This window comes from Pseudophryne corroboree, chromosome 6 (genome assembly GCF_028390025.1).
Source record: "Pseudophryne corroboree isolate aPseCor3 chromosome 6, aPseCor3.hap2, whole genome shotgun sequence".
Classification (NCBI taxonomy): Eukaryota; Metazoa; Chordata; class Amphibia; order Anura; family Myobatrachidae; genus Pseudophryne; species Pseudophryne corroboree.
The window spans coordinates 654723437-654748092 of record NC_086449.1 but is presented as its reverse complement, the minus strand read 5'-3'; the positions used below and the strand labels follow the sequence as shown (position 1 = coordinate 654748092).

General features: G+C 44.4%; 1 protein-coding gene across 1 annotated transcript in view; it reads right to left on the bottom strand.

The window, feature by feature from the left end:
- Nucleotides 1-4291, bottom strand: part of LOC134934642 (teneurin-2-like) — a 1156291-nt gene extending 1152000 nt beyond the window's left edge. The window contains exon 1 of the mRNA XM_063930027.1: nucleotides 3670-4291. The gene's annotated coding sequence lies outside the window, so the exon portion shown is untranslated. The remainder of the gene's footprint in view (nucleotides 1-3669) is intronic.
- Nucleotides 4292-24656: the final 20365 nt, after the last annotated feature.

Sequence of the window (24656 nt, the reverse complement as noted above, 5' to 3'; positions counted from 1 at the left end):
TAAGGGAGCAGTGACATGATGGTGTATGTGTGTGTGTGTGATAGTTGTTGTGGGGTGGCATAGCCAATAAAGTGCCTAGGGGCATCCTGACCTCATAAATCCACCATGGTAATGTACCAGAATGCTGACACTAGTATCCTGACTTGTCTGTAATGCTATTTAATGGATTAAACTATGTAGGCATTCTAACTTTACACATGCCACTTTACCAGCGTGATTAAAGTTGTAATGTCCACATTGGTAAAATGAGATAAGCAGCATTACAAATATGTCAGGATTCTTGCCCTGGCATTCTTGGTTTGACATATTCATTGTTGATATAGGGAGGGGATTATTCAGGTTTGTTAGCAAACCCAAAAAGTTTGCAATTGCGCAAAACCATGTTGCACTGCAGGTGGGGCAGATGTAACATGTGCAAAGAGATTTAGATTTGGGTGGGTTATATTATTTCTGTGCAGGGTAAATACTGGCTGCTTAATTTCTACACTGCAATTTAGATTTTAGTTTGAACACACCCCACCCAAATCTAAATCTCACTACACGTTACATCTGCCTCACCTGCAGTACATCATGGTTTTGCCCAATTGCTAACTTTTTTGGTTTGCTAATAAACCTGAATAAGGCTCTATATCAACAGTGAATATGTCAAATGAAGAATGCCAGGGCAAGTAACCTGACATGGGCCCTCATTCCGAGTTGTTCGCTCGCAAGCTGCTTTTAGCAGCTTTGCACACGCTAAGCCGCCGCCTACTGGGAGTGAATCTTAGCTTATCAAAATTGCGAACGAAAGATTTGCAATATTGCAAAAAGACTTCTCTGTGCAGTTTCTGAGTAGCTCAAGACTTACTCTTCCAGTGCGATCAGTTCAGTGCTTGTCGTTCCTGGTTTGACGTCACAAACACACCCAGCGTTCGCCCAGACACTCCTCCGTTTCTCCAGCCACTCCCACGTTTTTCCCAGAAACGGTAGCGTTTTTTCACACACTCCCATAAAACGGCCAGTTTCCGCCCAGAAACACCCACTTCCTGTCAATCACATTACGATCACCAGAACGAAGAAAAAACCTCGTAATGCCGTGAGTAAAATTCCTATATGCATAGCAAATTTACTTGGCGCAGTCGCAGTGCGAACATTGAGCATGCGCAATAAGCGGAAAATCGCTGCGATGCGAAGAAATTTACCAAGCGAACAACTCGGAATGACCACCATGGTTGTAATTCTGCTTATCTAATTTTAGCCATGTCATCGAGTAAGTAACTACTTACCGTAAAGTCGTACCTCATCAGCCAAGCATAAGTGCCAGAATCATAAAGGTCTGTATAAGTGCATATGTTTGTGCTCATTTTTCATTAGCCTTTCAGTATTTCTAACTTTTTATAATTTTGTTTTAAGTACACAAAATGATTATTTAAGGCATTTAAAAATAAATCAAAATGATTATGTTTAATTTAATCAATTTCTGAATAGATTTAATAGAGCAGTTAAAAATCAAATATAAGGTATGAGGGGCCTAATTCAGACCTGACCGCAGCAGCAAAGTTTTTCTCTAGTGGGCAAAGCCATGTGCAGTGCAGGTGGGGCAGATATACCATGTGTAGAGAGAATTATATTTGGGTGGGGTGTGTTCAAACTGAAATCTAAATTGCAGTGTAAAAATAAAGCAGCTGTTTTTTACTAAGAACAAAAACAAAATAACCCAATGAAATCTAACTCTCTGTACTTTATATCTGCCCCACCTGAAGTGTACATGGTTTTGCCAATTAGAAAAAGAGTTTGCTGCTGCGATCAGGTCTGAATTAGGCCCTACGTTTCAAGTCAATATTACATATACTCAGGGCCGGAGCTTCCACTAGGCAGCTTTAGGCAGTTGCCTAGGGGCACCGAGACCTGAGGGGGCGGCCTGCTACAGCTACCTGAAAAAGGTAGCATGGTTCTACCTCTTACAGCAACCGCAATCCCCCCAGCACTCTTATCTTACAGTAGCTGCGACTGCCAAGTTCTCGTATTGCAGCTTCCAGCTCCACCCGGCACAGGCAGTAACTCTGACATCTCCTGGAGTCCTGGCCAGGGTTGACATGCGGCTCTTTCACAGACTACTTAGTCCCAACTCAGCCTGCAGGTAAGGTGGCTGCACAGTGCACTCTCTGCATTTGAAAGGGGGGTGAGCAGCAGTCTGGGGGAGGGGGTGGGGTGTGAGTGATGAGCAGCAGGCATGCACACAGATGGTGGGGGGATAGAACAGCAGACATTTAAAGGGGGGGGCACCAGACACCCACACAGACTGAGGAGAAGGGAGCAGCCATACAACAGACGGGGTGGGGGAGAGCAGCAGTATGCCTTTCACCTGAAGGGTGGGTAGGGGTAAGGGGCAGTAGGCAGAAGTTTTGCCTAGGGTGCCAAGAAACCTTGCACCGGCCCTGCATATACTACTTTTGTTGCACACTGTTTCTTAAAAAATGATAATACTGCAGATGTTAGACACCTATAATTTCTGGAAGGCATAACAATAAAAGTTACACACAAACTTCCCTAGTTTTTACTTTATTGACAACTTTTAGTTTTTTTTTTTTGTCAATGGTATTTTGAAACTGTATATGTGTTATTGCTTGTTGCTTACAGAATGTATCATCTTTGGTCTTGTTTTCTTTCAGATATCAACCTAACAATAAACAACAAACTGGCAGAAATCTTAATTTGTTTGGGTGGACTGTGTAGGAGGATTTTGCCTAAATCAATAACATCTTAGTTAACAGAAATTTTACAACTGTAAACAGAATTGATTTGTTTTTAACCACACCAATGTGTGTGTCATTACTTATTGACTTCTATACCAGCAGTATAGCTTCTGAAGCCAAAGTAGTTGTCATTGTTTTACTTTTGGTTTAAGTAATTAACTGAGAATAGTTTTAAAACATTTGAGAATAAACTTGTAAGAAAACTATTATTACATACAAATACTACATGTGAACATATATGGGTAAGCCGAGATGTATATTGCAATATCTGTAGCAGAAATACATTGGCCTTAAAGAACTAATTATATTTTTACCTTAAAACACATTCCATTGCCCTTTCAATTTTACAAACACTAAGCAAGAAATTGTTCCTCTCCACCTTTCAAGTCTTGAATTTATTACTGAGTGCAATTTAGCAGAAGCTCAATCATTACAGACAATAGAGTATGTGAAGCACTAAAGCACTTATATTTTTATTATAATCTCCAACAGTAATGCTGTCCATTATTGCCTCCTACTGCAATGATGCAAAATAGCATTCCCCTTCTTTTATTTATAATAAAGGTAACTCATTCCCTCTTCATCAAAACGATATCTTATCAGTACACAAAAATACCTGCATACAATGATGTAAATGATTTAAAATTAAACAGGATCACAATTACAGTGACAATGACTATCACATCCATAAAATATGAATGTAGTCAAAACAAACCGACAACTCCACACTTTCCAAAGTAGTCACATCACCAACCCTTTCCCACCTATTCCAAAGAGCTGCACACTTGTAGTAGGAACACATGGAGTTGCAATACACTGGTGATGTCAAGTAGCATAGTAACAGATAAAACATGAGTCACGCTGGTCCTTTAAGCAATTCATTAACATAAATATGCAATTCTTGCACAGCTAATCTTTAGAAGGGAGGTATTACCAGTTTATCCTGCATCTTATCTGTGGCATGTCTATGCGGTAACTTCTTCTGTCCCTCTCCCACGTTTTACTGTAATGTTCCAGGAGTTACATAGCACATGGATATCCCATAGTTGTCACAAAGTCACGGCAGCTTGTCTGCAAAGCAGGAACGTGTGTCCACGGGCACCTTATTATTACAGTACCCAGCAACAAGCCAGAGAACGAAGCAGCCGCAGCAGCTCTGTATTCAATCAAGCCAGAGCGCGTACTGAATGGTGAAGACGTCCAATCGCCGGGCTCTCAGCTCCAGCCTTCACATGCATAGCAGATTGGGAGCTACCACTGCGAGCCCAGGCCAGGGATGATGTCTCGGAGAGAAGAGGCCAGACGTGCTAGTGCTGATCTGCTTCAGCACCATGGACAGCACGGAGAGTGGAGGCCAGACGTGCTAGTGCTGATCCGCTTCAGCCCACCGGACAGCTCCTCTAACTTGGAGCTAGTCACTGCTTGATCGCTATACAGTAACGCTATTGCTGTGCCGCGGACATTCCATCAGCACCTGTCAGTCGAAAGATTCTTTCATTTAAATATCAGAAAATAATATAATGTTTTCTGGAATGCTGAGGGAAAGGTGGAGCCTTGGTATAGAACGGAGAGTTAGTGCTAGGTACAGAAGAACGCCTACCGGTTATTTGTTTTCACTAATTGTTTCCACACAGTTGGAATTTCCATTGACATTCCTCACGTCCTGTGCTTTGCACGTGTTCCCTCGCCGTGCATGCACAGTCAGGACTTTCCATTAGAAAAATGTGTAACAAAAAAAGGATTATTACAGTATGTGATGTATTTCACAGTCGACTGAGTATATGGTGTGTGTGTGTGTGTGTGTGTGTGTGTGTGTGTGTGTGTGTGTGTGTGTGTGTGTGTGTGTGTGTGTAAACACACAGACATGCATTATATTTGTTATGCATTTCACCATAATGCCAAAATGCCGTGCAGAAAATAGATAACATATTTAATAGTGACCAGTGAAATATTGCCAAATGATAGGGTTCAGTGCATTATGCCCAACTTAGTCTGATATGTTTATACATTGAATATTGAGTAATTACCTCCAACAGGGCTGGTGTTGGTTCATTTATATTTTTCCCCATCAGGTGCAGCTTTAAATATCAAGCACATTCTAGAAGAATTATCTTAGTTATTTAAGCCCATTATAACTTTATGACTCAAAACTCCAATTATCTGCGATGCTGTCAAAGACACTGGAGTGTATATTAGAGTTGTTCCAGTCACACAGTGCTTACTCTAGTTACAGTTTCCTTTTAAGACAAAATGGTCTAATTTCCAAAGGCTTAAATATACACTAAGCTTGATTGCAAGTTAGCCAAAAGGCAATAACAATTGTTGCATGGTCTTGGCAAGTAAGACTGCAGAATACATTTACAGTTTATTGTTTGTTTAATTGATGCAAATACTCCCTGCTCTCTTCCAGTTTGTTTCTAGCAATTCCGTCCTCACTGGACCATGAAGCAGTTTTGTCACAATAATGGCTGGACTATGGGCCTAATTCAGACCTGATTGCTAGGGTGCATTTTTTGCATCCCTGCGATCATGTAGTTGCCGCCTACAGGGGGAGGGGAAATCACTGTGCAGGGGTGCGTTCGCATGTGCTGGAGAACTGCACAAACAGAAGTTTGTGCAGTCTCTGCACAGCCCAGGACTTACTCTTACAGTGCGATGATCAGGGCTGGAGCTGACGTCAGAAACACTCACTCCAAATGCCTGGTCTCTCCTGCGTTTCTCTGGACACTCCTTAAAAAAGGTCAGTTGCCACCTACAAACGGCCTCTTCCTATCAATCACCTTGCAATCGCCCGTGCAATCACATTTCTCGCACATCCCGTCGCTGCCCACCGATCCCCGTCGTTGTGGACCAATGCATCTGTGTATTGCGGTGCATACGCATGTGCAGTTCAGACCTGATCGCAGGCTGTACGAAATCGCAGCCGCAATCAGGTCTGAATTAGGCCCTATGTTCTGAAGTTGATTCTAAGCAGTTTTTGTTTTTGTTCCTGCTTCTAATAGTCTAAGATGTCATTTGCATTTGACAGTACTGTAGCAGAATGTGCTATAGGGGAAAATATCAAACTATTACAGTATTTACAGTAAAATACCTTTAAAATGGTGTACACTTAAAAAATCTGGTTGCAGCAGCATGTGCACCTACTGTTATCACACACACTACAATTCACTACCAGGGGTATATTTACTAAAGTGTGGGTTTATAGAAGTGAAGATGTTGCCCATAGCAACCTATCAAATTCTACTTATCATGTATCTAGCACCTTCTAGAAGACAATCGCTAGACTCTGGTCACTATGGGTAACATCTCCACTTCTATAAACTAGAGATGAGCGCCGGAAATTTTTCGGGTTTTGTGTTTTGGTTTTGGGTTCGGTTCCGCGGCCGTGTTTTGGGTTCGACCGCGTTTTGGCAAAACCTCACCGAATTTTTTTTGTCGGATTCGGGTGTGTTTTGGATTCGGGTGTTTTTTTCAAAAAACCCTAAAAAACAGCTTAAATCATAGAATTTGGGGGTCATTTTGATCCCAAAGTATTATTAACCTCAAAAACCATAATTTACACTCATTTTCAGTCTATTCTGAATACCTCACACCTCACAATATTATTTTTAGTCCTAAAATTTGCACCGAGGTCGCTGTGTGAGTAAGATAAGCGACCCTAGTGGCCGACACAAACACCGGGCCCATCTAGGAGTGGCACTGCAGTGTCACGCAGGATGTCCCTTCCAAAAAACCCTCCCCAAACAGCACATGACGCAAAGAAAAAAAGAGGCGCAATGAGGTAGCTGACTGTGTGAGTAAGATAAGCGACCCTAGTGGCCGACACAAACACCGGGCCCATCTAGGAGTGTCACTGCAGTGTCACGCAGGATGGCCCTTCCAAAAAACCCTCCCCAAACAGCACATGACGCAAAGAAAAAAAGAGGCGCAATGAGGTAGCTAACTGTGTGAGTAAGATAAGCGACCCTAGTGGCCGACACAAACACCGGGCCCATCTAGGAGTGGCACTGCAGTGTCACGCAGGATGGCCCTTCCAAAAAACCCTCCCCAAACAGCACATGACGCAAAGAAAAAAAGAGGCGCAATGAGGTAGCTGACTGTGTGAGTAAGATAAGCGACCCTAGTGGCCGACACAAACACCGGGCCCATCTAGGAGTGGCACTGCAGTGTCACGCAGGATGTCCCTTCCAAAAAACCCTCCCCAAACAGCACATGACGCAAAGAAAAAAAGAGGCGCAATGAGGTAGCTGACTGTGTGAGTAAGATAAGCGACCCTAGTGGCCGACACAAACAACGGGCCCATCTAGGAGTGGCACTGCAGTGTCACGCAGGATGTCCCTTCCAAAAAACCCTCCCCAAACAGCACATGACGCAAAGAAAAAAAGAGGCGCAATGAGGTAGCTGACTGTGTGAGTAAGATAAGCGACCCTAGTGGCCGACACAAACACCGGGCCCATCTAGGAGTGGCACTGCAGTGTTACGCAGGATGTCCCTTCCAAAAAACCCTCCCCAAACAGCACATGACGCAAAGAAAAAAAGAGGCGCAATGAGGTAGCTGACTGTGTGAGTAAGATAAGCGACCCTAGTGGCCGACACAAACACCGGGCCCATCTAGGAGTGGCACTGCAGTGTCACGCAGGATGGCCCTTCCAAAAAACCCTCCCCAAACAGCACATGACGCAAAGAAAAATAAAAGAAAAAAGAGGTGCAAGATGGAATTGTCCTTGGGCCCTCCCACCCACCCTTATGTTGTATAAACAGGACATGCACACTTTAACCAACCCATCATTTCAGTGACAGGGTCTGCCACACGACTGTGACTGATATGACGGGTTGGTTTGGACCCCCCCAAAAAAAGAAGCAATTAATCTCTCCTTGCACAAACTGGCTCTACAGAGGCAAGATGTCCACCTCATCATCATCCTCCGATATATCACCGTGTACATCCCCCTCCTCACAGATTATCAATTCGTCCCCACTGGAATCCACCATCTCAGCTCCCTGTGTACTTTGTGGAGGCAATTGCTGCTGGTCAATGTCTCCGCGGAGGAATTGATTATAATTCATTTTAATGAACATCATCTTCTCCACATTTTCTGGATGTAACCTCGTACGCCGATTGCTGACAAGGTGAGCGGCGGCACTAAACACTCTTTCGGAGTACACACTTGTGGGAGGGCAACTTAGGTAGAATAAAGCCAGTTTGTGCAAGGGCCTCCAAATTGCCTCTTTTTCCTGCCAGTATAAGTACGGACTGTGTGACGTGCCTACTTGGATGCGGTCACTCATATAATCCTCCACCATTCTTTCAATGTTGAGAGAATCATATGCAGTGACAGTAGACGACATGTCCGTAATCGTTGTCAGGTCCTTCAGTCCGGACCAGATGTCAGCATCAGCAGTCGCTCCAGACTGCCCTGCATCACCGCCAGCGGGTGGGCTCGGAATTCTGAGCCTTTTCCTCGCACCCCCAGTTGCGGGAGAATGTGAAGGAGGAGATGTTGACAGGTCGCGTTCCGCTTGACTTGACAATTTTCTCACCAGCAGGTCTTTCAACCCCAGCAGACTTGTGTCTGCCGGAAAGAGAGATCCAAGGTAGGTTTTAAATCTAGGATCGAGCACGGTGGCCAAAATGTAGTGCTCTGATTTCAACAGATTGACCACCCGTGAATCTTTGTTAAGCGAATTAAGGGCTCCATCCACAAGTCCCACATGCCTAGCGGAATCGCTCCGTGTTAGCTCCTCCTTCAATGTCTCCAGCTTCTTCTGCAAAAGCCTGATGAGGGGAATGACCTGACTCAGGCTGGCAGTGTCTGAACTGACTTCACGTGTGGCAAGTTCAAAGGGCATCAGAACCTTGCACAACGTTGAAATCATTCTCCACTGCACTTGAGACAGGTGCATTCCACCTCCTATATCGTGCTCAATTGTATAGGCTTGAATGGCCTTTTGCTGCTCCTCCAACCTCTGAAGCATATAGAGGGTTGAATTCCACCTCGTTACCACTTCTTGCTTCAGATGATGGCAGGGCAGGTTCAGTAGTTTTTGGTGGTGCTCCAGTCTTCTGTACGTGGTGCCTGTACGCCGAAAGTGTCCCGCAATTCTTCTGGCCACCGACAGCATCTCTTGCACGCCCCTGTCGTTTTTTAAAAAATTCTGCACCACCAAATTCAAGGTATGTGCAAAACATGGGACGTGCTGGAATTTGCCCATATTTAATGCACACACAATATTGCTGGCGTTGTCCGATGCCACAAATCCACAGGAGAGTCCAATTGGGGTAAGCCATTCCGCGATGATCTTCCTCAGTTGCCGTAAGAGGTTTTCAGCTGTGTGCGTATTCTGGAAAGCGGTGATACAAAGCGTAGCCTGCCTAGGAAAGAGTTGGCGTTTGCGAGATGCTGCTACTGGTGCCGCCGCTGCTGTTCTTGCGGCGGGAGTCCATACATCTACCCAGTGGGCTGTCACAGTCATATAGTCCTGACCCTGCCCTGCTCCACTTGTCCACATGTCCGTGGTTAAGTGGACATTGGGTACAACTGCATTTTTTAGGACACTGGTGAGTCTTTTTCTGACGTCCGTGTACATTCTCGGTATCGCCTGCCTAGAGAAGTGGAACCTAGATGGTATTTGGTAACGGGGGCACACTGCCTCAATAAATTGTCTAGTTCCCTGTGAACTAACGGCGGATACCGGATGCACGTCTAACACCAACATAGTTGTCAAGGCCTCAGTTATCCGCTTTGCAGCAGGATGACTGCTGTGATATTTCATCTTCCTCGCAAAGGACTGTTGGACAGTCAATTGCTTACTGGAAGTAGTACAAGTGGGCTTACGACTTCCCCTCTGGGATGACCATCGACTCCCAGCAGCAACAACAGCAGCGCCAGCAGCAGTAGGCGTTACACGCAAGGATGCATCGGAGGAATCCCAGGCAGGAGAGGACTCGTCAGAATTGCCAGTGACATGGCCTGCAGGACTATTGGCATTCCTGGGGAAGGAGGAAATTGACACTGAGGGAGTTGGTGGGGTGGTTTGCGTGAGTTTGGTTACAAGAGGAAGGGATTTACTGGTCAGTGGACTGCTTCCGCTGTCGGCCAAAGTTTTTGAACTTGTCACTGACTTATTATGAATGCGCTGCAGGTGACGTATAAGGGAGGATGTTCCGAGGTGGTTATCGTCCTTACCCCTACTTATTACAGCTTGACAAAGGGAACACACGGCTTGACAAATGTTGTCCGCATTTCTGGTGAAATACTTCCACACCGAAGAGCTGATTTTTTTGGTATTTTCACCAGGCATGTCAACGGCCATATTCCTCCCACGGACAACAGGTGTCTCCCCGGGTGCCTGACTTAAACAAACCACCTCACCATCAGAATCCTCCTGGTCAATTTCCTCCCCAGCGCCAGCAACACCCATATCCTCCTCATCCTGGTGTACTTCAACACTGACATCTTCAATCTGACTATCAGGAACTGGACTGCGGGTGCTCCTTCCAGCACTTGCAGGGGGCGTGCAAATGGTGGAAGGCGCATGCTCTTCACGTCCAGTGTTGGGAAGGTCAGGCATCGCAACCGAGACAATTGGACTCTCCTTGTGGATTTGGGTGGATTTGGGATTTCGAAGAACGCACAGTTCTTTGCGGTGCTACTGCTTTTGCCAGCTTGAGTCTTTTCATTTTTCTAGCGAGAGGCTGAGTGCCTCCATCCTCATGTGAAGCTGAACCACTAGCCATGAACATAGGCCAGGGCCTCAGCCGTTCCTTGCCACTCCGTGTGGTAAATGGCATATTGGCAAGTTTACGCTTCTCCTCCGACAATTTTATTTTAGGTTTTGGAGTCCTTTTTTTACTGATATTTGGTGTTTTGGATTTGACATGCTCTGTACTATGCCATTGGGCATCGGCCTTGGCAGACGACGTTGCTGGCATTTCATCGTCTCGGCCATGACTAGTGGCAGCAGCTTCAGCACGAGGTGGAAGTGGATCTTGATCTTTCCCTAATTTTGGAACCTCAACATTTTTGTTCTCCATATTTTAATAGGCACAACTAAAAGGCACCTCAGGTAAACAATGGAGATGGATGGATACTAGTATACAATTATGGATGGACTGCCGAGTGCCGACACAGAGGTAGCTACAGCCGTGGACTACCGTACTGTACTGTGTCTGCTGCTAATATAGACTGGATGATAATGAGATGTAGTATGTATAAAGAAGAAAGAAAAAAAAAACCACGGGTAGGTGGTATACAATTATGGATGGACTGCCGAGTGCCGACACAGAGGTAGCTACAGCCGTGGACTACCGTACTGTGTCTGCTGCTAATATAGACTGGTTGATAAAGAGATGTAGTATGTATGTATAAAGAAGAAAGAAAAAAAAACCACGGGTAGGTGGTATACAATTATGGACGGACTGCCGAGTGCCGACACAGAGGTAGCTACAGCCGTGGACTACCGTACTGTGTCTGCTGCTAATATAGACTGGTTGATAAAGAGATGTAGTATGTATGTATAAAGAAGAAAGAAAAAAAAACCACGGGTAGGTGGTATACAATTATGGATGGACTGCCGAGTGCCGACACAGAGGTAGCTACAGCCGTGGACTACCGTACTGTACTGTGTCTGCTGCTAATATAGACTGGATGATAATGAGATGTAGTATGTATAAAGAAGAAAGAAAAAAAAACCACGGGTAGGTGGTATACAATTATGGATGGACTGCCGAGTGCCGACACAGAGGTAGCTACAGCCGTGGACTACCGTACTGTGTCTGCTGCTAATATAGACTGGTTGATAATGAGATGTAGTATGTATAAAGAAGAAAGAAAAAAAAACCACGGGTAGGTGGTATACAATTATGGATGGACTGCCGAGTGCCGACACAGAGGTAGCTACAGCCGTGGACTACCGTACTGTGTCTGCTGCTAATATAGACTGGTTGATAAAGAGATGTAGTATGTATGTATAAAGAAGAAAGAAAAAAAACCACGGGTAGGTGGTATACAATTATGGACGGACTGCCGAGTGCCGACACAGAGGTAGCTACAGCCGTGGACTACCGTACTGTGTCTGCTGCTAATATAGACTGGTTGATAAAGAGATGTAGTATGTATGTATAAAGAAGAAAGAAAGAAAAACCACGGGTAGGTGGTAAACAATTATGGATGGACTGCCGAGTGCCGACACAGAGGTAGCTACAGCCGTGGACTACCGTACTGTGTCTGCTGCTAATATAGACTGGTTGATAAAGAGATGTAGTATGTATGTATAAAGAAGAAAGAAAAAAAAACCACGGGTAGGTGGTATACAATTATGGATGGACTGCCGAGTGCCGACACAGAGGTAGCTACAGCCGTGGACTACCGTACTGTACTGTGTCTGCTGCTAATATAGACTGGATGATAATGAGATGTAGTATGTATAAAGAAGAAAGAAAAAAAAACCACGGGTAGGTGGTATACAATTATGGATGGACTGCCGAGTGCCGACACAGAGGTAGCTACAGCCGTGGACTACCGTACTGTGTCTGCTGCTAATATAGACTGGTTGATAATGAGATGTAGTATGTATAAAGAAGAAAGAAAAAAAAACCACGGGTAGGTGGTATACAATTATGGACGGACTTCCGAGTGCCGACACAGAGGTAGCTACAGCCATGGACTACCGTACTGTACTGTGTCTGCTGCTAATATAGACTGGATGATAATGAGATGTAGTATGTATAAAGAAGAAAGAAAAAAAAACCACGGGTAGGTGGTATACAATTATGGATGGACTGCCGAGTGCCGACACAGAGGTAGCTACAGCCGTGGACTACCGTACTGTGTCTGCTGCTAATATAGACTGGTTGATAATGAGATGTAGTATGTATAAAGAAGAAAGAAAAAAAAACCACGGGTAGGTGGTATACAATTATGGACGGACTTCCGAGTGCCGACACAGAGGTAGCTACAGCCGTGGACTACCGTACTGTACTGTGTCTGCTGCTAATATAGACTGGATGATAATGAGATGTAGTATGTATAAAGAAGAAAGAAAAAAAAACCACGGGTAGGTGGTATACAATTATGGATGGACTGCCGAGTGCCGACACAGAGGTAGCTACAGCCGTGAACTACCGTACTGTGTCTGCTGCGACTGGATGATAAATAATGATATAAAAAATATATATATATCACTACTGCAGCCGGACAGGTATATATTATATAATGACGGACCTGCTGGACACTGTCTGTCAGCAGAATGAGTTTTTTATTTTATAGAATAAAAAAACACCACACAAGTCACACGACGTGTGTTTAACTTTTACAGGCAGACATTCACAATACAATATAGTATACTATATACTGGTGGTCAGGTCACTGGTCAGTCACACTGGCAGTGGCACTCCTGCAGAAAAAAAGTGTGCACTGTTTAATTTTAATATGTACTCCTGGCTCCTGCTATAACCTAACTGCTCCCCAGTCTCCCCCACAATTAAGCTGTGTGAGCACAGTCAGATATTATACATAGATGATGCAGCAGCACACTGGGCTGAGCACAGATATGGTATGTGACTGAGTCACTGTGTATCGTTTTTTCAGGCAGAGAACGGATTATATTAAATAATATAAAACTGCACTGGTGGTCACTGGTCAGTCACTAGTATAACTAACTAATACTATCAGCAAAATTCTGCACTCTCTGTCTGAGTACTCCTCCTAAGCTCCAGTAAATGAAGTGTCACTGTCTCACTCTGTCACTAGTATAACTAACTAATACTATCAGCAAAATTCTGCACTCTCTGTCCGAGTACTCCTCCTAAGCTCCAGTAAATGAAGTGTCACTGTCTCACTCTCACTCTCCTATCTATTTCTTCTCTAAACGGAGAGGACGCCAGCCACGTCCTCTCACTATCAATCTCAATGCACGTGTAAAATGGCGGCGACGCGCGGCTCCTTATATAGAATCCGAGTCTCGCGATAGAATCCGAGCCTCGCGAGAATCCGACAGCGTCATGATGACGTTCGGGCGCGCTCGGGTTAACCGAGCAAGGCGGGAAGATCCGAGTCGCTCGGATCCGTGTAAAAAAAGCTGAAGTTCGGGCGGGTTCGGATTCCGAGGAACCGAACCCGCTCATCACTACTATAAACCCACACTTTATTAAATATTCCCCCTAATTGTAAATATATATATATATATATATATATATATATATGTATGTATAAAATACAATATGTGTCAGCACAAACATATTCTTAAAACCATGGGACTTGTCATTTTCTTAAAACCATGGGATCACCCAGAAGCTTATTTTACTAACAGACAGATTAAACAGACTAACTTTGACCTTTGTTTCCCTAAGTTATTTAATCATAAGCAAGTGGAAATACAGTATAACACACAGATCTGAATTTCACATCACTATCATTCACCAATTGTCAAAATTTAAAATAACAGCTCTGTGCCGCTGTTAATATTCTAATAATATAATGACTGTTTCCCTATGCTATTATGGGAGATAAGTATACAAATGTCCTATGCCAAAGGGTGCTTGCCTGTGTCTTCTTTTCCCTAAGGTTAACAGTGCCTTTCATCTCTATACAAAGGTGATTAGCCCAGATGATCTTTTTGGCTTGTCTGACTGCAGCCACACCCTGCAGTAAGTGGGTGCTGAATTCACTCAATAGGTACAGTATATGGTTAAGTAAATCACTACATATAGAGTGTGGGACTGGGGCATGAAGGGAAATACAGTGGTAGGCACCCATGCTTAATAGGTGTGACTAGCAACAGTAGAGGGTGTGTAGCAGCTTGGCTAGCCATGAGAGAGTGTTTGTTCTGGGCCCCTTTATAACTGTATATATATAGTAAATACTGATAGTGCATATTAGATAATCAGTGCCAGATTAAGGATGGGGTGGTTGTCCATGGACCCCCACACACTAGGGCACCCCCACACATACCACCCTATCTTGGTCCTGGAACAGCAATAGGTGTTCTCTGCATGCAGTCAAGCCTCTCTGCAGCAGTCCCCCACTCTCCTGAACAGCCAGCAAGTCCCCCTCACGTGCATACTGTACATATGAGTGCTAGCATTGGCAGTCAGCTGGGTCATTGACCGATCCCATTGGTCAGCGGGGATTCCTTCAATGTGGACAATTGTCCTGTTGCTGGTGGGGGATGGACTGTAGCTGCCAATCGTGTCCTCTGCTCTAAAGGCACCTAATTCAAGTGTGCAGGAAGGTGTGGCAGCAGGAGGTGCAGGAGGTGATAGGGTCAGGGGAAGAGTTTATGTGGAATTGAGGTTGGAAGATGGGACACACACTGACAGTACAGGATAAATGGATCGCACTGCCCATCCCATCCCATTCCAATGGTGAGCGTAGGGAGAGAGGTGATGAGGTAATTGTTGGGAGAGGGGGGATCAGCATTGGGCAGGCAAGGTGTGATAATTTTTCCCTGTGTCATAATGTTTTTTGTGAGGTAGGCTGTGATTTGCCAGAAGCCATGGTAATGCAAGTACTGACTCCCAGCAGTCATGTAAATGCAAATCCCAACTATCTCCTCAGGTTGTCAGTGCGGATGAGGGATGACAGACTATGGGAATGAGGAAGAGATCACCAGAGAGGTATCTGTATCATTTATTACTGTACAGTTACTGTTTATCTGCCCCCGCCTTGCACAGTGACCTTTGTGCAGCATACCTAGAATGCTGCTGCGGGGTCTGGAAGAGGGTCTGTTCATTCACTTCAGTAGATCCAGCAATGGCACAGCGTTACCTGCCTGCAAGTCCTCTCAGAACAAGCAGCACTTAATGGTTGGAGGGATAGTATCCACACAGCTTGTGCAAATCTCCATTGGGCCAAACTCTAAGTGTATCTAGTGGGCTTGGGTGGTGGTGGTGGGTAAGTTTACCGTCGGTATGGGATTCCCCACAAGCTTGTTGCCCTGGGCCCCCACAAACCTTAATCTGGCCCTGTAGATAATGTACCAGTTTGATAACAACAAAGCACTGTAGTGAATACTCCACAGTCATGTGAATGTAGTATAATGTAACTCATGTATAGTAATTAACCAAATAATGATGATCATTATCAAATATACCACATTAACCACTTGCTTGGCTGGGCTTTCCCTGGCTTGATCGCAGTGACCAGTCAGAAACACCCACTAAATGGCTGCAGGAAGGTTATCTTCCAGCAGCTGCCTATATCTGAGGTACCTCCTGGTCTACTGCACCTGTACTCTGTTCCCAGCATGGCCCTGTCACTGCTGACCACAGTGATTAGAATCCATGGTGGCATCCCCACCCTGCGGCTATGACTAGAAGGAAACAGGGTGCCATGGCTTCTGCTGTGTCCTGATCACTGCAACCAGCAGTGATCAGGCAGCTTGGCGGCACCCATACACAGCAGCTGCTGAGGAGCCCTGACTGCAAAGAATACAGGGCAGCCACAGTTTGACTTCTCTCATGCTGTGTCCCAATTGCTGTAACCAGCAGTGATTGGGCAGTACAGTATCACCCCATTCTGCATACTTCAGTACTGCTGAGTCTGCACTAAAAGTAACAGCCCCTGCCTGCTCTGCCCCCTCATGTGTGTCAATCACTGCTGGCCACAGTGATCAGGCACTCTCAACTGTGTGTGCGCTCTCTCTCTCTCTCTCTCTCTCTCTCTATATATATATATATATATATATATATAGACACTCACTTTTGCAAAAGAAAAGAAAAAAAGACCAGCACTCACGTTTTGATGATGAAAAGAAAAAAAGGGGTTTATTCCTTACAGGAAAAACATCTGGACATGATCCTAGTACTACAGCCCGACGGCCATATCAACTCTCCGTGGTTTTCGTCAGGGGCCTTCAGGTATCTGTACTCACATCCAGAATACAGTAGTAATCACATGGGTGCTAAAGAGACCATTAGGCTCCTATAATATTCATATACTTAGGCTTGATGTGAGAGCACTCACCATTTCAGAATTGCAGAAAAAGTTTTAATATTGTCCCCATGATCAAAGTTGACCCGAAAGAATACTGTTGCCACCAGCAGATCCTCCCTATATAGCCCTATTTTAACAAGATAATAAAAAGTAGCATGGTAAATGTGTTGACTTTTGAGCACTTATCATACAGGATAAAGTGCAATTGTGGCTTATCACTAAAAAACTGGCTGTTATAAATGCAGTGACTGTATTACTTGCAATTTGATGATGAAGTGTATTTCCACATCCACACAGTGGTAAAAAGATCACAATCTGACATAGATTACATAGCACATCCAAGTTTGTGATATACTTGCTGACTAGCCCTTTACTACAGTATGTAGGTATGGGTACACAACCATTTTGTGAGAATATGGCTAACCATTGAACATTCATTTGGGCTGCTCTTACTACCGGTGAAACAAATAAACCAGTTGCCCAAAAATTTCTACAATATACAGATCAGGTTGCTTCATTGAAATGTATGGTTATTGATTGTGTACCCAAAATAATGATCACCCTGGTGACCATGAATAGTGTTTATGTAAATTAGAATCCAAGTGGATTTAAAGGTTGAACACCATACCGCCTAATGGATTAATGTAAACATTCCATTTAACATTTTTTTTTTCTTATTTTGTGGACTGTGCTTTATGTCTACTCTCAACTTTGATTTTTCATCCCCTTGATTTTTCTAGAGATGTGCAGCTGGTACTTTTCGTGTTTTGTGTTTTGGTTTTGGTATTGGTTCTAATTCCCCTCTCATGTTTTGGTTTTGGCTGGGTTTTGCCAAAACCACCCTTTCGTGTTTTGGTTTTGGATCTGGTTGATTGTTTAAAAAAACATAAAAACAGCTAAAATCACAGAATTTGGGGGTAATTTTGATCCTATGATATTATTAACCTCAATAACATTCATTTCCACTCACTTCCAATCTATTCTGAACACCTCACACCTCACAATATTGTTTTTAGGCCAAAAGGTTGCACCAAGGTGGCTGTATGACTAAGCTAAGCGACTCAAGTGAACGGCACAAACACCTGACCCATCTAGGAGTGGCACTGCAGTGGCAGACAGGATGGCAGATTTACAAAATTGTCCCCAAACATCAGTGCCGTAACTACACATTTTAGCGCTGTGTTCAAGAAACCGCATCGGCGAAACCCCCCCTTTCCCGCATATACAAAACAGGGCAAGTGCGCACCGTGGTCGTGCATAAAAAATATAGGGGCATGGCTTCATGGAGAAGAGGCATGGCCACAAAATAATACATATTCATATTACGCTGTACAGTAGTCTCAACTATTAAAATTACGCGACACAGTAGCGCCACTTACACACTTTACACCAGATAGAGCCCCTATCACACATTACGGCAGGTAGAGACCCCCTTTTTACACATCAGGCTGGCAGAGACCCCTTTTTACACATCACGCTGGCAGAATTTCTCTTTTTACACATCACGCTGGCAGAATCCCCTTTTTACACATCACGCTGGCAGAGACCCCTTTTTTTTACACATCATGCTGCAAGAGACCCCTATTTTTTTACACATCACGCTGCCAGAGACCCCTTTTTTACACATCACGCTGCCAGGGTAAAAAAAGAGAGAGCTGAGGCTGGCCAATGCTGAGGCTGGATGAGTGCTGTGCTGCTGCTGGGATACCGCACTGCGTGGGTGGCAGCCGGCAGTACTCCTCGTCAGTGGAGTGGGCTCAGGCGGGATGCAGGCCTGGCACTAGCTGATGCTTGTGGGCAGGTAGGCAGGCGGGTGGCCGTGTGTAGAACACCATGTGCCATCGCTCCCACCACCGAGTCCGCAACCCAGATAGAATGCCTTGTGCTAAGACCTAGTGCCCGCACCGGCATTCTGGGAAGGTGGGAAGACATCACTGTACATTGGAACTGTGAGAGGTACATTGGAACTGTGAATGGGAGTGTCGAGTGGGAGGTGGGGCTGCACGGGCAGGCTCCGGAGCTGTTCTGACACCTGCTTCTTCCTGCATTCAGTGTGCTGGCTCTCGGCATAGTAGGGGACTCTCCAAGGGCGGGATGTACTAACTTCTGCCGCCACATTAATTGCCGTTTTCTCCGCGATCTCAGTCACCACTCTGCTGCATGCCTCTACCACTTAGCTCCCCGTCTGCTTTCCCTACTCCTCTCCCTACTCCTCATTACCGCAACTGAGTTCTGCAATTGGCTTAGAGCTTGGTCTGTGCTGCGCTCCCCCTTGCCGAGGTTGCTGTATGACTAAGCTAAGCGACACAAGTGTGCAGCACAAACACCTGGCCCATCTAGGAGTGGCACTGCAGTGTCAGACAGGATGGCAGATTTAAAAATAGGCCCCAAACAGCACATGATGCAAAGAAGAAAAAGAAGTGCACCAAGGTAAGCTAAGTGACACAAGCACCTGACCAATCTAGTAGTGGCATGCAGTGGCTGAATGTCGAAAGTGGCCTGCAATTTTTCAGTCCACTGACAGCATCTCCAGCATGCCCTGTCATTTTTCAAAAATTCTGCAATTGGTTGACTTATACGGCAGTACCCCTGGACTAATACAGCAGTACCCCTGGACTTATACAGCAGTGTCAGACAGGATGGCACTTTAAAAAACCATACCCCAAACAGCACATGGTGCAAAGCAGAAAAAGAGGTACACGAAGGTTGCTGTATGACTAAGCTAAGCGACACAAGTGTGTGGCACAACACCTGGCCCATCTAGGAGTGGCACTGCAGTGTCAGACAGGAGAGCAGATATAAAAAAAGGCCCCAAACAGCACATCATGCAAAGATGAAAAAGAGGTGCAATAAGGTCGCTGTATGACTAAGCTAAGCGACACAAACAAGTGGCCCATCTAGGTGTAGCACTGCAGTGTCAGAGAGGAGGGCAGATATAAAAAAAGGCCCCAAACAGCATATCATGCAAAGATGAAAAAGAGGTGCAATGAGTAGCTGTATGACTAAGCTAAGCTAAACAAACAATTCACCCATCTAGGAGTAGCACTGTAGTGTCAAACAGGAGGGCAGATATAAAAAAGTCCCAAACAGTGCATCATGCAAAGATGAAAAAGAGGTGCAATGAGGTACAGTAGCTGTATGACTAAGCTAAGTGACACAAACAATTGGTCCATCTAGGAGTGGCATTGCAGTGTCAGACAGGAGGGCACTTAAAAAAAATTAGTACCCAAACAGCACATCATGCCAAGAAGTAAAAGAGGGCAATTAGGTAGCTATTTGACTAAGCTAAGTGACACAAGTGTGTGGCACAAACACCTGGCGCATCTAGGGTTAGCACTGCAGTCCCACTGCACTAATGGCAGTTGCTATGGCCTCAGTAATCCGCTTTGCAACAGGATATATATATATATATATATTTATATATATATATATATATATATATATATATATACGGCAGTATTACTGTACTGGACTTATACACTAGTACCACTGTAATTATACGGCAGGATCACCGGATTTATATGACAGGATCTCTGGAGTACCACTGTAATAATACGGTAGGATTACTATCATTATATGGCAGGATTTCTGTAATTATACGGTAGGATTACTGGAATTTTACGGCAGAATCACTAGAATTATAGGGCAGGATCACTGGAATTATACGCCAGTGCCACTGTAGTTATACGGCAGGAGCACTAGAATTATACGGCAGGATTACTGGAATTATATGGCAGGATTACTGGAATTATACAGCTGGATCACTGGATTTATATGGCAGGATCACTGTAATTATACACCAGTACCACTGTAATTATAGGGCAGGATTACTGGAATTATACGACAGGAACACTGGAATTATACAGCAGGATTACTGGAATTATACAGCAAGATCACTGAAATTATACGGCAGGATCACTGGATTTATATGGCAGGATCACTGGATTTATACGGCAGGATCACTATAATTATACAGCAGGATTACTGGAATTATATGGCAGGATCACTGGAATTGTACGGCAGGATCATTGGAATTATACGCCATGATCACTGTAATTATACGCCAGTACCACTGTAATTATACGGCAGGATTACTGGAATTTTACGACAGGATCACTGGAATTGTACAGCAGAATTACTGGAATTTTACAGCAGGATCAGTGGAATTATATGGCAGGATTACTGTAATTATACGGCAGGATCACTGGATTTCTAAGGCAGTACCACTGGGCATATATGGCAGTACCACTGGACATACACGGCAGGATCACTGGACATATACAGCAGTACCACTAGACATATACGGCAGCACAGGGACACCACCACTGGACTGATGCAGGACAAAACAAAATGTAAGTTGCTCAAATCAATTAGGAAATACAGTGCATGAAAGGGAAGGGGTAGTCTGGCTAGAAATACATTGGGGACAATCCCCTGGTGTTCCCCAGCACACCGAGCTGTACCTGTACCAAGACAAGAAAGACTATATATATATATATATATATATATATATATGTATATATATATATATATACACACATATACACATGTAATAGAAATCCAGAGGTCTTAGTTACATACAGTTTGCAAACGCATGATAAGTCACCAGGCCTTGACAAGGCTCCTCTGGTGCTGGTGGTCCCTAACTCTAAGTCTGGGCCTCGGGGTGCAGAACCCCACAAACCGGCAAAGACCAGCTACCCCAGGGCAGCACAATGCGAGAAAGTAAAGTGTTAGTATGTGTTAATAAAAGGAAAACAAGATCTATATACAAAAATTAATATACTAGTGAAAGTGTAATTTAAAGAACAGAAGGATTAATAAATGTGTTAAGGGGGTGCTAAATAAGATCTCGCAGTGTGCTACCCCAAAGCAGCCCAGCCCCACCAATCCAGGGAGAACTGCACCCCAGACCCACCCCAGGTACTAGTAATAATAATAACAACCCTTATGGGTAATATAACATAATACCACATGATATTGGCATCTGAGCAAATGTATCCGAATTGAGAGCTAACTTACCTGAAGATACACTCAGGATCTCCAAATGGCACTACAGAGACCAGCATACCCTCCAAACACTGGTCCCATCCATGCCCCTCATACTAACAGAACAAAATGTAAGTTTCTCATATCAATTAGGAAATACAATTCAGGTGCATGAAAGGGAGGGAGTAGTCTGGCTAGAAATACATTGGGGATAAACCCCTGGTGTCCCCTAGCACACCGAGCTGTACCTGTACCAAGACATGTAAGACTATATATATATATATATATATACATATAATAGAAATCCAGAGGTCTTAGTTACATACAGTTTGCAAACGTATGATAAGCCACCAAGCCACAACAAGGCTCCTCTAATGCTGGTGGTCCCTAACTCTAGGTCTGGGCCTGGGGTGCAGAACCCCACAAACCGACAAAGGCCAGCTACCCCTGGGCAGCACAATGCGAGTAAAGTGTTAGTATGTGTTAATAAAAGGAAAACAAGCTCTATATACAAAAAATAATATTCTAGTGAAAGTGTAATTAAAAGACCAGAAGGATTAATAAATGTGTTTCCTAACTGATTTGCGCAAGTTACATTTTGTTCTGTTAGTATGAGGGGCATGGATGGGACCAGTGTTTGGAGGGTATGCTGCTCTCTGTAGTGCCATTTAGAGATCCCGAGTACAGCGGGCCGTATGAGTTGGTCACATATTTGTGTCTATTTCGAATCAAATCTTTTTAAGACTTTCTATTTTTTCTTGTATTTTTGGTGATTGGTTTTGTATTTAACTAATATGTGTAGTTTTGTATTTCACTCCACCAGAGCTTCCTCCTTATATATGCGATTTTGGTTACACACTGTACACTTTATGATGATTATGGATATGCCTTGCCTTTTCTTACCTTGTTTCCAGAGATAAGCTATTTCTTATATAAGGTTTTTTAATTACAGCGAACATTTGTTAAACCTTAATTACTGTGAAGTTTACATACACCCATTGATCCCGTGTAAAAGTTTGCTATTTATATTAGATTTGGTGACATTTATATGTATATGTATTGAATTGCCCTAATTGTGCTTTGTGTCACTGCAAACATTTCCATTCTAGGGATTTCCAATGACCATAGATGATTTTAAACCATTGATGATCTATGGCTGATGTTGAATACTTTTACCATTGATGGTTGGAAGCCCAATCTTTTTTTGGCTGTTTAAAAGAGGACTGCTGCACAGGGCTGCTATGCTGTCAGGCAGAAGCCATGGGCAGCCCATGGCTCTTTTGTTTATTTAAATCATACAGATTGTAAAATATTTGCTTTGACTGAAATACTTCTCAGATTTTAACAATTTGATAGACTAGACAAGTCTGTTGAGATATAGCATCTCAAGATATAATAGTTTTGTCTTGTAAAATAACATATCTCTTTCATTAGAGCATGGTCAATTGTGTAGGACAATAAAAACTACAATAACAAATATGTAAAGAAATGTAATAAAAGGGATAGGGAAATGGGGAAGGTAAGAGTCAGGGAAAGAAAGAGGGATGGAGGGGGGGGGGGACTACTAAGAGAGTATAGTCCCCGACTCTTACTGTTCTTGCTGTGCATGCACGAAAATACTGATAGTAGGACCTTCATTGGCCCTACACTGAACAATTATGTACCATTGATGGTCTGAACCACCATAATTATCGATGGTAACCACCTATGGCAGACACACCAATGACCATTCTTAGTACATTCTAATCTTATATATATACCCCTTATTGTGCCTTCTCAGTAAGATACACAAAACCCTCATTTCACTATGTGTGCATAGCTTGAATCCAGTTAGCATACCAGTGTTCGGTATCTCAGCAGTCGGAATTCAGACATGGGAAACCTGACACTGGTCAGAAGTGAGATGCTGGGATCCCAACATCAATCGCAATGCCCTCCACTGAAGTCCGAATTGATGCTGATTGTAAATAGTTGTTAAGTTTAGGCTGCAGGGGGGGGGGGGTTCAAGGTTAGGGTTAGGCACTAGAGGGAGGGAAAGGATTAGGCTCTGGGGAGGGGAAAGTGAGGGTTAGGATGCGGGGAGAGAGGGTTAGGGTTAGGCACTAAAAAGGGAGGGTTAAATTTAGACACTAATGGGGAGAGTTAAGGTTAGGCTGCAGAGAGGGAGGGTTTGGGTCAGGCACTAAGCAGGAAGGGTTAGTCTGTGGGGGGGAGGGGAGGTTTAAGCACTAGAGGGAAAGACAAGTTTAGGCTGTGGGGAGGGGAAGGTTAGGGTTAGGCTGCAGGGAGGAAGTGATAGGGTTAAGCACTAAAAAGGGATGGTTAGGGATAGGCACTAAGGGGGGAGGGTTAGGATTAGGCTTAAATGAGGAAGGGTTTGGGCCAGGAACTAAGTGGGAAGGGTTAGTTTAGGCTGTGTGTGGGGGGGTGGGGGGTTTAAGGTTAGGCTGCAAGTAGGGAGGATTAGGAGGGTAGAGGGGGAGGGTTGGAACACTTGCCTATCATCACTGGCGTATTTATAATGTGTGCAGTGTGTGTGGTGCACACGGGCCCACGGGGGTCCAGGGGAGCCCACACCACACCCTGCACCCATTATTAGAAAAATAATAATAATACCCTCCGGAGTCCCACGGCACAGCAGCAGCACTGCTGAAATCACTGGGAAAATGGCACGGCACCATTTTCCTGGTGTTTCGCACATGGAAGGTAGGTAAATCACTGGGAAAATAGCTGGCGCACCATTTTCCTGGAGATCTGCACATGTGCTGTAGACTCTGAGACAGCGCTAGGGTCCCCTAGGAACCCTAGTGCCCAGATTCTACACAGCGCTGCCGGCTAGAGAGGAGGGGGCCCAGCCGTAACCTGCACACAGGCCTCCTCCTCTATAGAAACGCCCCTGCTTAGCAAAGGTCAGGATTCTGTGCGCTGGGATGCCGGTCTTCTAAAAGGAGTTGCCAATATACCAAATCAGGTACAGCAAAATTTATAATAGAAGATC